Here is a 14,768-nt window from a genome sequence, read left to right on the forward strand (position 1 = left end):
TTGAGAATAAGCTACTATCTTCCATGCCTTCAAATTACTATCTCCCATGCCTTCACAAGATCACTGGCATTACTTTCTTACTTCACCAATATAGATTTATCTTAATCACGAATATAACATGAGTCTAGAGTTCATCACATGCAAACTTTTTTAGGGTGCAAAATATAATGTTTAAATTTTCATAGTTTAAATTCTATTTTTGAATGCTATATAAATATATAGGAGACCAAAGTGTAAAATAATGAGACCACTTCAAATATTTTAACCATAAAAAGCTTATTTTTTTATCATATATACAATTTTTTTAAAACAATATATAATACATATATAGTTGACATTAAAATATTTTAAATATAAAAAAGTAGAATTGTTTTTTTATTATTAATATAATTTTAAGTATACCTAATATTAAAATATTTTATTGATAATCCAAAATGAATATTTTATTAAATACAACATTAAAATATTTTCTTTTAACAATATTTTTCTATGTATAGGTATATATGATACTAGATAAATTAGTTAACATTGATTTTCAAATAGTTTATTTATAAACATCTTACTCACAGATATTTTAACTTCTAATTACTTTAAATGTATAGTATATTCATTTTTTATTATTATAGTTGATCATGTTTCTTTCTTTTTTCCGGGGAAAAAGCATAATTTTCATTAAGAAAGTTAAGAAAATTACATGTTATCTCTGATGATGGTTCTGTGGTACTATAAATATTACAAAATCCTTCAATGAAATGAAGGTCCAAAAACTATATACAGACTATTGTGGACTGTGCATATAAAAATCTCGAAAACTAAATAAAACTGAGAGACCCCAAAAAATGGATTGATGCAAGCTCAATCCTTGATATGTGCTCCCCCCTCTATATACGACCTGTGATAGACCTGGAAGAATTCACCATTCCTGTATTTCTGAATAATCCATTATCCTTTGGTCACCTGGGCGGCGTCTTTGGAAAAAAAATCAGTGACTTCATTTCTTTCCCTATAAATGTGACAACAGACAAAAGATTCAAACTGTGATTTGAGACTAATAGTTTCATCCAGTGGATCTTTGAGTGTGTGCACGTGACAATGATAAGATCCATTAATCGAGTTTATGATGAGCTATGAGTCCCCAAAAATTTGTATTGAGGGGCACTGTTTTTTATAGTTGATTATGTTTCTATTTAGAGTTTATTTTTATTTTAAGAGAGACACGTTAAACATAGATATACATACACATCCCAATCATACTGAGTTGTAGAACCAATATATATTCATTTATCCACCAATTTAGCAAGAGCCTAGAGGGATCAAATCTCTCGAGGTGAAAACTTCTTTTAGGGTGAAAATTTTGAATAAAATATTTACACCTAAACAAATTAGCACTTGTAATATTTCATTCCTTATGTTACATTTTTGAATATATAAAATGGATCAAAATTTACTTGGGCGTAAAATAATGAAACTCCTTAAAATGTTTTAACTATAATTTTTTTTTTTTTTTTTCAATTGCATTATCTAATGTATATGTAGTTTTTTTCCAACTTTTCACTATTTTGTTTCTCTATAAAGTTCATATAAGATTATATTGTTTCATAAGAATATCAAAATATTTTATTTATGGTTAAGAGTGAGAGAAAATATTTTTATTTCTTTTTAATATGGACATGAGAGTGAGATTATTGATGTTTTATTATATTTTTAATTAAACAAACCAAAAGTGTAAATTTATTTTTATTTCTTTATTATATGTGACATGAAATATTTTATTTATGGTTGTGAAATATTTTTACCTTTTCTTCTCACTGGTAGTAGAATTATTAATGTTTTATAATACCTGTAATTAAACAAACCAAACAAGTATATTCATTTTTGTATTTTATTATATCTAATTTTTATTTTTTTAAAAAGATATGTTAACTCCAAAACAGTGACATACTTACACATTTCTCATACTAAATTGTAGAATAAACTTTTTGACTCATGAAAAAATAATAAAATTAAATATCTACTCCACTAATGAATAGATAATTATGCAACTAGTTACGGCCTGGAGTATGCCGTAAAACTGCTTCTGCTTGGCTAAGAGCTCGTCTTCCTCGGACGTAAGGAAACAGGTTAACGGCCCAAGACCCAGAGGCATCTGGCAGGAGTGATGAGCCTACTCCCTTACGGACCACCAGCGGGTTATTTCAGGTGGGTGGTTTTCCTATCTAACTATGATGAGTCAAACCGACATTCGCGGATAGCAGCCAGAGATGGCTGTCCTCACTGTTGGTTTTGACACCTGAGTTGATAGGTTTTTCCACCTAGGTGAAAAAAAAATAAAAAATTATGCAACTAGTTACTTACACTCTGGTTATTAACGTCAAAGATTTAGTCGAGGTAAAGCTTGAACATTAATGACTTTGATATCCTATTTTTGATGATACATTTTACTCGTATTCTGCAGCTGGTCTTCCATCGAGCATTGACAAATGGGAGATACAAGAGCGTAGAACATCGAGCATTGACAAACAGTTACAGGGATAGGTTGTCCATTAGGGTTTTTTATGCTCCTGGATTGGATGCAAAGATTGGTCCTGCAGTGGAACTCATTGATCAAACTCATAATCGTTTTGTTCAGGAATTTTATGATGAAGATTATATTTGATATTATTACTCACGCTTAGTGGAGGGGAAGCACTCATTGTACGAGTATGGGGATATCCAAACGTTACAACAACAAATATAATAGCTAAGTCGCCTTTCCGCATTTTTCGTCAGTTGTGTGCCCTATTTCATGTAAAGAATATACCATTGCTACCATTCACTGGTTCGCAGATCTCGAAGTATGGTATCTGTTATTTTTATTTTTGAGACATTTGAATTGTGATACCGGTGTTGTATGTCATTCTACAGTATGAGTTTGTTTATCTTGTTGGTCAAATTCGGGGTATTTTTAAAATAAAAATAAATTATATTTTAAATAGAAAAGATAATATTTGTGAGTAACATATATATATCATGAAAAAAATAAGTTTTTATAGTTAAAATATTTATTTGGTTTTATATAAATTTTATATGGAATTCAAAAGATACAATTTAAATAATAAAAAAATAGACATTGTATTTTGAACTCTAAAATAGTTTATCCGGAAGAAATTTGATCTCTCTCCTCATGTTAGATCAATACTTAAGATGGATCTATTCTAGTTCTAATTGAATAAAATAATTAAAGATGACCTGATCTAGTTAAGATATTGTTGTCCTCGTTATATCTTTCAAATCACTATTTACTTTTTCCTTACCTGTTTTGAGTCCATCGATCTTAAGCAAGCTAGGAATTTGAAATCCTTCCTTCCTGCTTGTTCAACGTTCAGCCGAGAGACTCATTCTATAGCCCAGTGTGAGGGATGTTTAAGTTTGGACGTTCGTCTGTCAAATTGACACTTGCTCCTTTAAAATAAAATAAAAAATAAATAAAATAAATAAAATAAAAATAAATGTGAATAAGATATATACACCATGAAAAAATATAAATTTATGATTAAAACATTTATTTAATCTTATATAAACTCTATATAACATTAAAAAAATACAATTTAAACCAAAAAAATTACAGCTCTAAAATAATTCACACTTGGAAAAAATTTGACTCCCTAAACTCATATTAAATTAGTACTTCAAATAAATCTATATTAATTAAAATTAAATAAAATAATTAAACTCATATTAAATTAGTACTCCAAATAAATCTATATTAATTATAATTAAATAAAATAATTAAAGCACACCTCATCTAGTATGTTGGTTACATATTTGAAATCACTATTTACTTTTTGAAACTTATCTGGTTTGAGTTCAACGATCTTAGGCAAGCTAGGAATTTCAAAGCCTCCCTGCTTGTATCTCGGACACGCTTGGAACGGTAAGCTTTAAAAATAAAATTAATAAAGTTTATACATTTTTACTGCATTTCATTTAGTTTTAAGTTTAATGCTATTTTATAAAGTGTTATTCGTTTATTTTTTCATGTTACATGGTTTTTAAATTGTGAAGAGAATATGACGATGAAAAGGGAGGATAGTGTACAAATTTTAATTAAATGTATTAAATTCATAAATGATATAATGCAATAATCCATGCCTATAATGTATTTATAGATAAAAACAACTCTACGATAAAAAAAAGGCGGAGCTGCCAAATAGAGAGTCTTTGCACATGAAATTTGAATGCAAATTCTAGATATGTTGAGTTGGTCTTTCATTTGCTACCCTGCTTCCTCTGCATCAACCTTCTAAATTCCTAAGTGTACACATGTTATATTGGTAAAGGCTTATTTAGCTAGCCACTAAAAAAACCCTAGCAACTTAGCTTACTAACTGGCACTAATACAATGAGCGAGATGGCTATACTAACAACCTAGATTTCCTACTACAACTTCCTAATTTATATACAAAATAAAATCTCCTTAATAGAATGCACATGACCCCCTTGGGGTCTTAACCAAAAATAAATTTCTTGGGTAGTGCTCCTACATCAAACTCCCGCGGTGAAAAAGAAAATATTGACCTCCTAGTCAAAACCTCTAGGATCCCAAACAAAGTGTTGTTTATGCTCACACATATGGTCTTGTTGTTGGTTCATTCTTGACTTCAGTCGACTATGATCCCATACTTGTTTCTGTGATGTGCTACTTTCTTTTTTGATGCAATCTTGCATAGTCAGCTTGATGTCGGTTGTCCTCTTCCTTCCTTGATCCCAAATTCTACTTTTAGTTGTTTCCTCTATGCCATGCTGATGTGGTTCCCTCAAGTCAGCGAAGTGTTGAAACAAACCACTTTTCCCCTACCATTATACCATACCTCAGGTACTACCTCTATCAACATCATTATATATTCAACCTCCATATCCAATTTACGTTCATGCTAGTGCATGTTGTTTCTGCCTTGTTGGTTTAAATTCCCAAAGCAATAGGATTTCATTCTTCATCTCATTACATTCTTCACCATAGAATAAGCCTCCTACATATTAAATGGACCTATAACAACAAATTCATCCTCCGTGTTGCCTTTAACAAAATAAACCATGGAAAATTGTTGCCTCTTTTCAAAAATAAAATTTTGCCCCATATTTCTTGTCTGGAAATGAAAAAAATCACCATGTATAACAACCTTGGGTTAAAAGTTCATATAATAAAAGTTAATAAAGGTAAAATAATACCACAAGCAAGGGACACTTATTCTAAGATGAGCGTTGGGCAACAATATCCTAATGGGCATCACTTGTTGTGTTTTATGGCTAAGGGGTAGTTGGCAAAGGCAATGACTAAGACTTTGGAAAGGAAAAAATGTATTTTTGGTACATTATTTATGAAAATAATGGAAATTAGGAGAAAAGGAAGGTGAAAGGTCACATATTTCATGCGAGAAGGAAAATGAAGGAAAATAATGGAAAATTGAAGAAATTAGGGGTTTCATCAACAAAAAGACCTTAGAGCATCAGTGGGTAGTTTTTTGTCAGTTTTTGTCAATCTTTTGTCAGTTAGTGTTAAAATTTGTTTCAGAGGGGAGAAAGCACCAAGAGGAGAAAGGAAGTAAGAAAGCAAGGAAAGGAAAGGAAAAGAAAGGAATGTCAGGGAAAGAAAAGGAAGGAAATCACCAAACAACTTTAGCGGAAATACTTGCAGGTAACAAATTACATGTGTAATTTCCTAGTTGTTTTGACATGCATGATATGTGTATGTTGGTATATGGTTCTTTTGTTGTCATTGGCATGGATTTTGCTAGGATTCGACAATGGATTTTAGCCTATCCTTGCCATTTCCAGATAGCCATGGTGTGATGGGATTGTTCTTGATTGAGCTTTGGATTGCTAGATGGTTTTGGAATCCTAGGTGAGGTGGTCTCAGGAAAATTCCAGAAGGCTTAGGAATCCATTAACCATTAATGGTGAGATACATAGTAAAGCCTGAGGGTGGAGATAGGAAAATTTGTCAAGGATGGTGAAGAAATTATGAGGCATATAAGCTCGGTTCAGTTTTGTGATCTCGACACCAATTTAGGTGTGATCATGGTATGGAGAGGGTGGAGGCGGTTTAACCTCTCGATTACCTTGGTTGTACTTATCCCATGAGATCCCACATTCATTCTTGGAATATGGCACGAGGGTGATTCGATGAATAGAGATTTGGATTATCTAATCTATGGTCGGATGGAATGTAGAAGTCCCAAACACGATTGGTAATTTCTTATGGTTAATAAAAGCTAAGTTTATCTTTCTTTTGGTAAAGAAATATACCGATTATTATGTGGCTTTAATGGTTGTTCTCTCATTTTTATTTATCTGGTTATATGTTGGTTATAGGCATGGTTTTATGAAATATCTTAGTCATAGCTATTTTCATGTTTTCACTCATAACTTAATAAATAATGAAGGCAAGACCTAATTGGAATTAAGATAGCTAATGTGAGAAGGTAGTGACCCTTCATGTTAAACCTCATAAAAGGTTTCAGTCCCTTATGTTCAAACTTGCATTCATGACCTGTAGGTTGCATATCTACCAAGTGTGTGATAGAATGTCAGTCTTGGTTGAGGATGGTCAGGTCATGTCCTGGTTCCAGTTTTGGTTTACAAGCATTGTCTTCATGCCTTTTATGAGTTCTAGAAGTTTCATATATCTTTGGGTAGAGGCTAAGCCCTAGCCCTTAAAGTAGCCTTAATTATCGCATTTGTTGGCACAACGCTGACAAAAAAGGCCATGCTCGCACTAATGCATGCCTATGGGAGCGAATGAGAATACATAATTGCATGGAGATCTTGGAAAGGGAGTGACTAGCGCTCCAGGTCAGGGAAAAGCTGAGTTGTCTCAGGGGTTGGACACCTGGAGGGGTTGGGTTACTTTTGGAGGCCCTATGGAACTTGAGGGAACCCAATAAGGTCTTGTTGTGTTCACTCCATTTCCTTAAGGTCATCTAAGAGGTTGAGTCATATCACAGTAACCCCTCATCTCATATTTACCACGGGTAAGACGGTGAAAGTGGGTAGATGTGAGAGGAGGTGATGTTACAGGGTGGTGTTAGAGAGGGTTGCACTCTCTTTGGGTCATATATGATACCACAAGGTGGTATCAGAGCATGGTTTCATTCTCTTTGGGTAAGTTTTATGTTGTCAAGGTTATGGTTGTCATGCATGGGATCAGGGTATACAACTGGTATCATCATGCATGATGTTTATGATTATACATGTACATGCTAATGTGGACTGATCTTGCAAATGAGATAAGCCTCCCCTAAACATCACTAAGGTATGGATTTGATTTTTGTATTTATTTGGTTTATCATCTGACATCGTACACTTGTAGGAAGAATAAAATTCAAGATGACAAGCAAAATGGTAGACTATAGTTCCCATGACTCTCCCTATAGATCAATTGGGTAGTAAGGAGAAGAGTATTCTCTCGGTATAGTAGATACATTAAGGAGCTTGACGGAAGATATCAAAAGTTGTAATGCAGACAATGATAGGCTGGTTGAGGCTCAGGAAAGACTTGCAATGCCTCAAGAGAAGTAGGTAGAGGTTAATGCAACAAACCTTTAGAGCTTGTAAGAGTTACAGAGACAATGATAGCTGAGGATCAGTTAAGAGTAAGAAGAGAAAACTAATGGAGCCTCTGGTAGCAGATCTAGGCATAGATACAGGTTGGATAAAGGGGACATAGTTAGAGGTGGAAGATCATTGGATACACTTGACAAGAGGACTGGTATGTATGGGCATCATTCTAGTTCCTCACCTAGGAGACATCATTACAATCATAATCATCATCATCCTTATAGGAGGAGGGAGTATTTACCTGAGGAGTTTAAGAAGGTCAAGCCTCCTACATTTTCTTCAGATTGCATTGCCACTCAGAGAATAAGGAGAAGGCTAAGATTCATAGATTTGTTAATGGATTGCTAGCAACATATAGAGATCAGATTGAGTTTGATGAGCCTATATTGTTAGAGGAAGCCATTCATAAACTGAAGCATTCTTATGACCAGTCAAAGCAAAAAACTAAGCCTAAGTGTGAGTTGAAGGGAAATGAGAAAGTAAAAGGAAAATGGCCACCCAAGTGGGGAAGACCTCAAGATGCAGGTGAGAAAGAAAATGTTTCTCCTTACAAGAATTTTAGTGCAGTTGAGAAGGGACATGTGAGAGAAACAAAGTAGAGGTGATAGTAGAGCACTGTTGTAGTGTTGGATATGTGGCAAAGATCATCGTAAGAAGGATTTTCCATTGTACCATGGTAGTAGGCCTCAAACCTACAATTCTCATGAGGTGCAAACAATTGGGGATGTTGACATAGTATTCCTCGGATTTATGCGGTTGTGGACAGCGGGTGGGTGGACCACTAGGAACCTATCATTGAGATGGAAGATAAACATTTTCATCAAGTTATTTCCATTTTGATTGATCCTGGATCTAATTATACTTATGTTAATCCTGACCTGGTGGATAAGTGTGGCTCGAGAAAAGAAGTGCATGTAGAGTCTTGGTTGGTGCAATTTGCTACAAGTATGAAGAAGAGAGTACATAACTGGGTAAGATCTTGTGCATTTTATTTGATTGGTATGCCTACAGTAGCACATTTGAATGTACTGCCATTGGGATCGTATAGTATTCTTTTGGGTATGGATTGGTTGTATTTTCATAGGACCAAGGTAGATTTCTATGACAAGGCTATTTAGTGCCTGGATGACAATGGACAAAAGAGAACCTTGCAAGGGAAGAAGAATTCTAAATCAGTGAGAATGGTCATAGCTATGTAGGCTAAGTGCAGATGCAGAAAAGGGTGTGTGATGTTTGTAGTTCATATTTCTAGTGACAAGGGAGAGGATGTTGAGGAAGAAGAAATCTTCAAGAGGTATCATGTATTGCAGAAATTTCAAGATGTGTTTCCAGCAAATATTCCAGAGTTGCCTCTGTACAAGAAAGTAGACTTTTATATTGAGTCAGTACTAGGGGCAGTTCTAGCATCAAAATCACGTTATAGGATGAGCACACTGGATTTATTAGAGTTGAAGTTGTAGCTGAAGGAAATGCTTGACAAGGGATACATTAGACCAAGTGTATCACCTTGGGGTGCATCGATATTTTTTCTAAATAAGAAGGATGGCACTCTTAGATTGTGCATTAATTATAGGAAGTTTAACAAGGTGACGATCAAGAAAAGGTATCCATTGTCGAGGATTGACGACTTGTTTGATTAGTTGAAGGACACCATCAGATATGCATCAGAGAATATGACATCTGCAAGACTTCCTTTAGAACCAAGTATGGCATTATGGGTTTGTTGTAGTTCCATTCGGTTTGACTAATGATCCATACATTTTTATGTGTTTGATGAATACTATGTTGCATCCTTCTTTGGAAAAGTTTGTTATTGTATTCATTGATGAAATCTTAATATATTCTAAGAATGAGGAAGAGAATGTCGAGAATTTAGTATTAATGTTGAGGTTGCAAAGAGAGCATTGGTTGTATGCTAAGATTAGCAAGTGCAATTTCTTTGAGACAAAAGCACACTACTTGGGACATGTTGTTTCTACAAATGGCATAGCAGTAGACCCGAAAAGATAAAGGCTATCATGGAGTGGGCAACTCCTAGAAATGTGGAGGAAGTAAGATAATTCATGGGCTTAGCAGGTTACTACAGGGGGTTCATCCAGAAATTCTCACACATTGCATATCCTATGACATCATTGCAGAGGAAAGGTAAGAATTTTGAATGGACATAGGAGTGTGCAACTAGTTTTGAGCAGCTGAAGCAGTTGTTGACAAATGCTCCAGTGTTAAAGATTGCAAATATGGATAAAGAGTTTGTAGTAAGGGAAAGGAGAACAGGGTTGCAGACTCTATCAGCAGGAAAGTGTAGTTGAACCTTGTTGTAGCAGTGAGCTCATATGAGACAAATTTATAGGATTGGATCCTATAGGCAGGATAACAGGTTGACATGTACATGGATCTTATGCTCATGCTACAATGGGGTATAGGTGATCAGGATGTGGATTATCATCTTACAATAGGTGGCTTGGTGAGATTTAAGGATAGGATCTATGTGATAGATGACAGTGAACACAAGAAGATTATATTGAGGGGGTTTCATGTAAAACCACACTCAAGTCACCCAGGATATCAAAAGACATTGACAAAAGTAAAGGATTTCTACTACTAGCCGAATATGAAGAAAGAAGTGGCAGAGTTCGTGGTGAGATGTTTGGATTGTTAGTAGGTCAAACCAGAGTGTAAGCATCCACATGGGTTGCTTCAGCCGATTCTAATTCCATAGTGGAAATGGGAGGTCATTTCCATGGATTTCATTAAGTCTTCCAAGGACATCTACGAAGCATGATTCTATCATGGTTGTGGTATATAGGTTGAGTAAGGTAGCTCACTTCATTATAGTGAAGACTAGTTATTTAGCTAGTGAGGTAGCATAGGTATTTATCAGGGAGATCTTGAGATTTCATGGTGTTCTGAAGAAGATTGTGTGAGCCAAGGATGCCAAGTTCACTTCCATGTTTTGGAAGGAGTTGTTTTCAAGATTGGGGAAAGAGTTGGCCTTTCACATAGCTTATCATCCACATACAAATGGACAAACCGAGAGGGTTAATAGGGTATCGGGGGACAATTTTAGGATGTATGTCATGCATCAGCAAAAGATATGGGATTATTATCTTCTATTGTTTGAGTTTGCCTACAATAACGGTTAACGGGAGTCATTGAGGATGAGTCTATTTGAGGCACTGTGGGAAAAGTTGTAACACTCCCATCAGCTGTAGAGATCCAATGGAGAGGGTACTTATTGGATCGGACATGTTTGCAGACATGGAACATGAAATGCAAGTTATAAAGGAATCTAAAGGCAGCACAAGACAGGTATAAAATTTGTGTAGACCAACACAGGGCATTTAATGAGTTTCAGGTTGGGGAGCATGTGTATTTGAGTATCAAGCCCAAGAAGAGCTCCTTGAGCACCGGATCATGTGCCAAGTTTGCACCACGGTATTGTGGGCCTTTTGAGATCCTTGAGAGGATTGGACCAATGGAGTATAGACTTGCACTGCCTCTAACAGTGAAAGTCCATGATGTTTTTCATGTTTTATTTCTTAAAAGATATGTAAAGGATGTTGATCGTGTTATTGATTGGTCTATATTGCAAGTGGAGCAAGAAGGATAATTCTAGCTAGAACCCTAATGCATATTGTAGCAGAAACATCTTGTGCTCCGAAACAAAGCACTCAAGTAGGTTAAAGTGTAGTGGAAGCACTTTGGGCATGATGAAGCTACATGGAAGATGGTTGATTAGATGCAGGCTATGTATCCTTAATTATTTTCCAATGAAGGCAGATGAGTCTTGGTATTTGTACATATTTATGTATGGTTTCTATTATAAATACTGTAATGAACTAAGTTATAAATCTCCAATAAGCGATATGACTGTCATGTTTTACATGATGGTTTTTCTTTTGAGTAGGATGTTATTGTAAATATTGTAACGAGTTGGTTGATGAAGCTCCATATGTAGTATGTTTTTTCTCTTTAGCGGTTTTATTGGGTCTAGGTGTGGTTTAACACCAAGGATGGTGTTCTCCTAAGGGGGAGGAGTCTGTAACAACCTTGGGTTAAAATTTCATGTAATAAAAGTTAATAAACGTAAAACAAGACCACGAGAAAGGGACAGTTAGTCCAACCTTAATGTTGGGAAAAAATATCCTAGTGGGCATCACTTATTTTGTTTTATGGCTAAGGCGAAATTGGAAAAGAAAATGGCTAAAGCTTTAGAAAGGTAAAAAGGTATTTTTGGCACATTATTATGAAAATAATGGAAATTAGGAGAAACGGAATGTGAAAGGTCATAGGTTCCATGTGAGGAGGAAAATGAAGGAAAATAATGGAAAATTGGAGAAATTAGAGGCCTCATCAATAAAAAGACCTCAGAGCATCAGTGGGTAGATTTTTTTCAGGTTTTGTTATCCTTTTGTCAGTTTAGTGTTATAATTTGTCTCAGAGAGGAGAAAGCACGAAGAGGAGAAGGAAAGTAAGGACCAAGCAGCTTCAATGAGAATACTTGCAGGTAACAGATTTCATGTGTGATTTCCTAGCTGGTTTTGATGTGCATGGTATGTGCATGTTGGTATATGGTTCTTTTTTTATCATTTGCATGGATTTTTTTTGAGATTTGAAAGTGGATTTTACCCTAACCTTGCCATTTTTGGATAACCATGGTGTGATGGGATTTTTCTCAGCTGAGCTTTGGATTGTCAGATGGTTTCAAAATCTGGGGTGAGGTGGTCTCAGGAAAATTCCCGAAGGCCTAGGAATCCCTTGATCGGTAATGGCAAGATACATGGTAAATCCTGAGTGTGAAGACAGTAAAATTCTTGAAGGATGGTGAAGAAATTTTGAGGCATCCTATTTTGGTTTGGTTTTTTGATCTTGACACTAGTTTAGGTGTGATCAGTGTATGGAGAAGGTGGAGGTGATTTAACCTTTGGATTCTCTTGGTTATCTTTAGATTCATTTATACCATGAGATCCCACATTCATGCTTGGAATATGGCATGGGGGTGATTGGTTGAAGAGATATTTGGCTTAGCCAATCTATGGTTGGGTGGAATGTGGAATTCCGTACTCGGTTGGTAATTGTCTATGGTTAATAAAAGTTAAGCTTCTCTTGCTTTTGGTAAAAAAATGTACAAGTTATTGTGTGTCTTTAATGGTTGTTCGATTATTGTTATTTATCTGGTTATATGTTGGTTATAAGCATGGTTTTATGGAAAATCTTATTCATGGCTCTTTTCATGTTTTCACTGATCATTGAATAAATGATGAATGCAATACCTAATTAGCATTAAGACAACTAATGTAAGAAGCTAGTGATGTCAAGAAATGGTGATAAGAAATTCTAGTTTGATTTGCCCTTGAATTAAACTGTGAATTAAAATACAATTATTTTCTCCTAACAATTTGAAAATAATTAATTAAGTTTAATTAACTTAATTAATTTAGTAAATTTGAATTGGAAGTCTTTTAGAAGACATGTATATGTTCTCCCTAACCTATAGGAGTTAAGGATGAGTTATGAATGAGTTGTAATTAGTTAGCTCAGTTTATTGAGTTAAGTCCAGTGAAATTAGTTCAAATCAGTTTTAGAAACTAATAGTGAGTAAACAATCAATTGGGACACTAGTGACCTAATTAGGGCTACTATAGTTAATTGAAGATTCCACCATTAGAAACTCACACATTTTCATTCTGAGAAAGGCCCAGTTGAGACTAGAGTGTAGGGACAGTGTACTATTTTTTTTTAGATTTTTTTGAGTTGCACTGACAGTGCATGAAATTAGGTACTAGTCTTGGAGGGATTGCACTATTTTTAGAGGCTTTATTCCCCTTTAAATACAAGCTATTCTCCATAGGAATTACACATTGGAATAGAGAGTTGAGAGAGCTTGTGAATTGGCTAAGCTTTGGCCTTGAGCTTGCTTATGAGTTGGATATTGAATTTGCTGAGTGCTGGGATTTTTCTTGAGAGAACAAGCATTGTAATTTCATCTTGATTTTCCGGATTAATAAAAAACAGATAGTGGGGTTTTGAGTTGTGGCTTTGTTTGGATATTTATTGTGTTATGTGCCTTTGATTCTATTCCTCTATTGATTATTCTTTTCTCGATGTTTATGGGCTTCTACTGTAAAGAGTAGAAGTAGAAGTAGATTCTTGTCTCCTGATTTAGAAAATTGCATTATCTTGTGAATCTATAGGTTTTTCCTACTTGGTATTAGAGGAAAATTGTTTTTTAGGCCGAGAGTTTGCAGAGAAGATTTGAGAATTTCTGTGAAACAATTTAAAAAAAAAATGCATATTTGGATTCCTTGGGAAAAGATACCCAAATTAAAAAAAAATCGGTTGAATTGGATTTCGGATGAGGGATATATCGCTAATTTAAAATTACCTCTCTAGAGGAGATTTCAAAGTTTTCACTTTTTGGGTTACAGGTGAAATTCAAATTTGCATACATACTTTAGGATAGGTAGATGGTGTTCCATGGGTTGAGGCTTGAGTATGCCTTGGAAGGAAACTTAATTTTTATAGTGTGGAGGGATAGGATGGAGGTTGTGCTACAAGATAATGGCTTGAAGGAATTCATTGATTAAGAAGTCCCCAAGCTAGCAGCTACGAATGCTCAGAACTTGGCCAAATGAAAGAAGTGTGTGGCGAAGGCAAGGTGGATAATCCTTGAGGGAGTTCAATACCACATTGTCTCAAGTCTCTATGGCAAGGAAACTCTACATGATATGTGGAAAACATTGATGAACTTGTATCAGAATAACAATGATCGAAGGAAATTGCTACTAAAGGATAAAAATCATAAAATCAAGATGGGGAAAGGCGAGACGATTCCAAATTACTTGACCAAGTTCACTCAATGTCGGGATGAACTTGGAAGTGTTGGAATCATGGTTGTTGAGGAGGACATGGTGATTATTTCTCTTATTGGACTCCCAAAGAGTTGGCATGGTTATCAGGACTCTGTTAATGGTCAGGAGAAGCTGCCAGATTAGGAACGACTATGGTTGGATTTGATGTAGGATGTGATTCAGACTGATCCAGATTTAAACAGGAACACAATAAAGTACAGAAATCACCATAAATACAGAGATGTAGTGGAAATAATACTTCATTTCATTAACGTAAAATATTGAAATATGCTTATAAACAAAAATCTAAATAAACTAGCT

Source organism: Pinus tabuliformis, chromosome 1_1 (genome assembly GCF_031772625.1).
Source record: "Pinus tabuliformis cultivar Carrire ecotype Pingquan chromosome 1_1, CPIR1, whole genome shotgun sequence".
NCBI classification, from domain to species: domain Eukaryota; kingdom Viridiplantae; phylum Streptophyta; class Pinopsida; order Pinales; family Pinaceae; genus Pinus; species Pinus tabuliformis.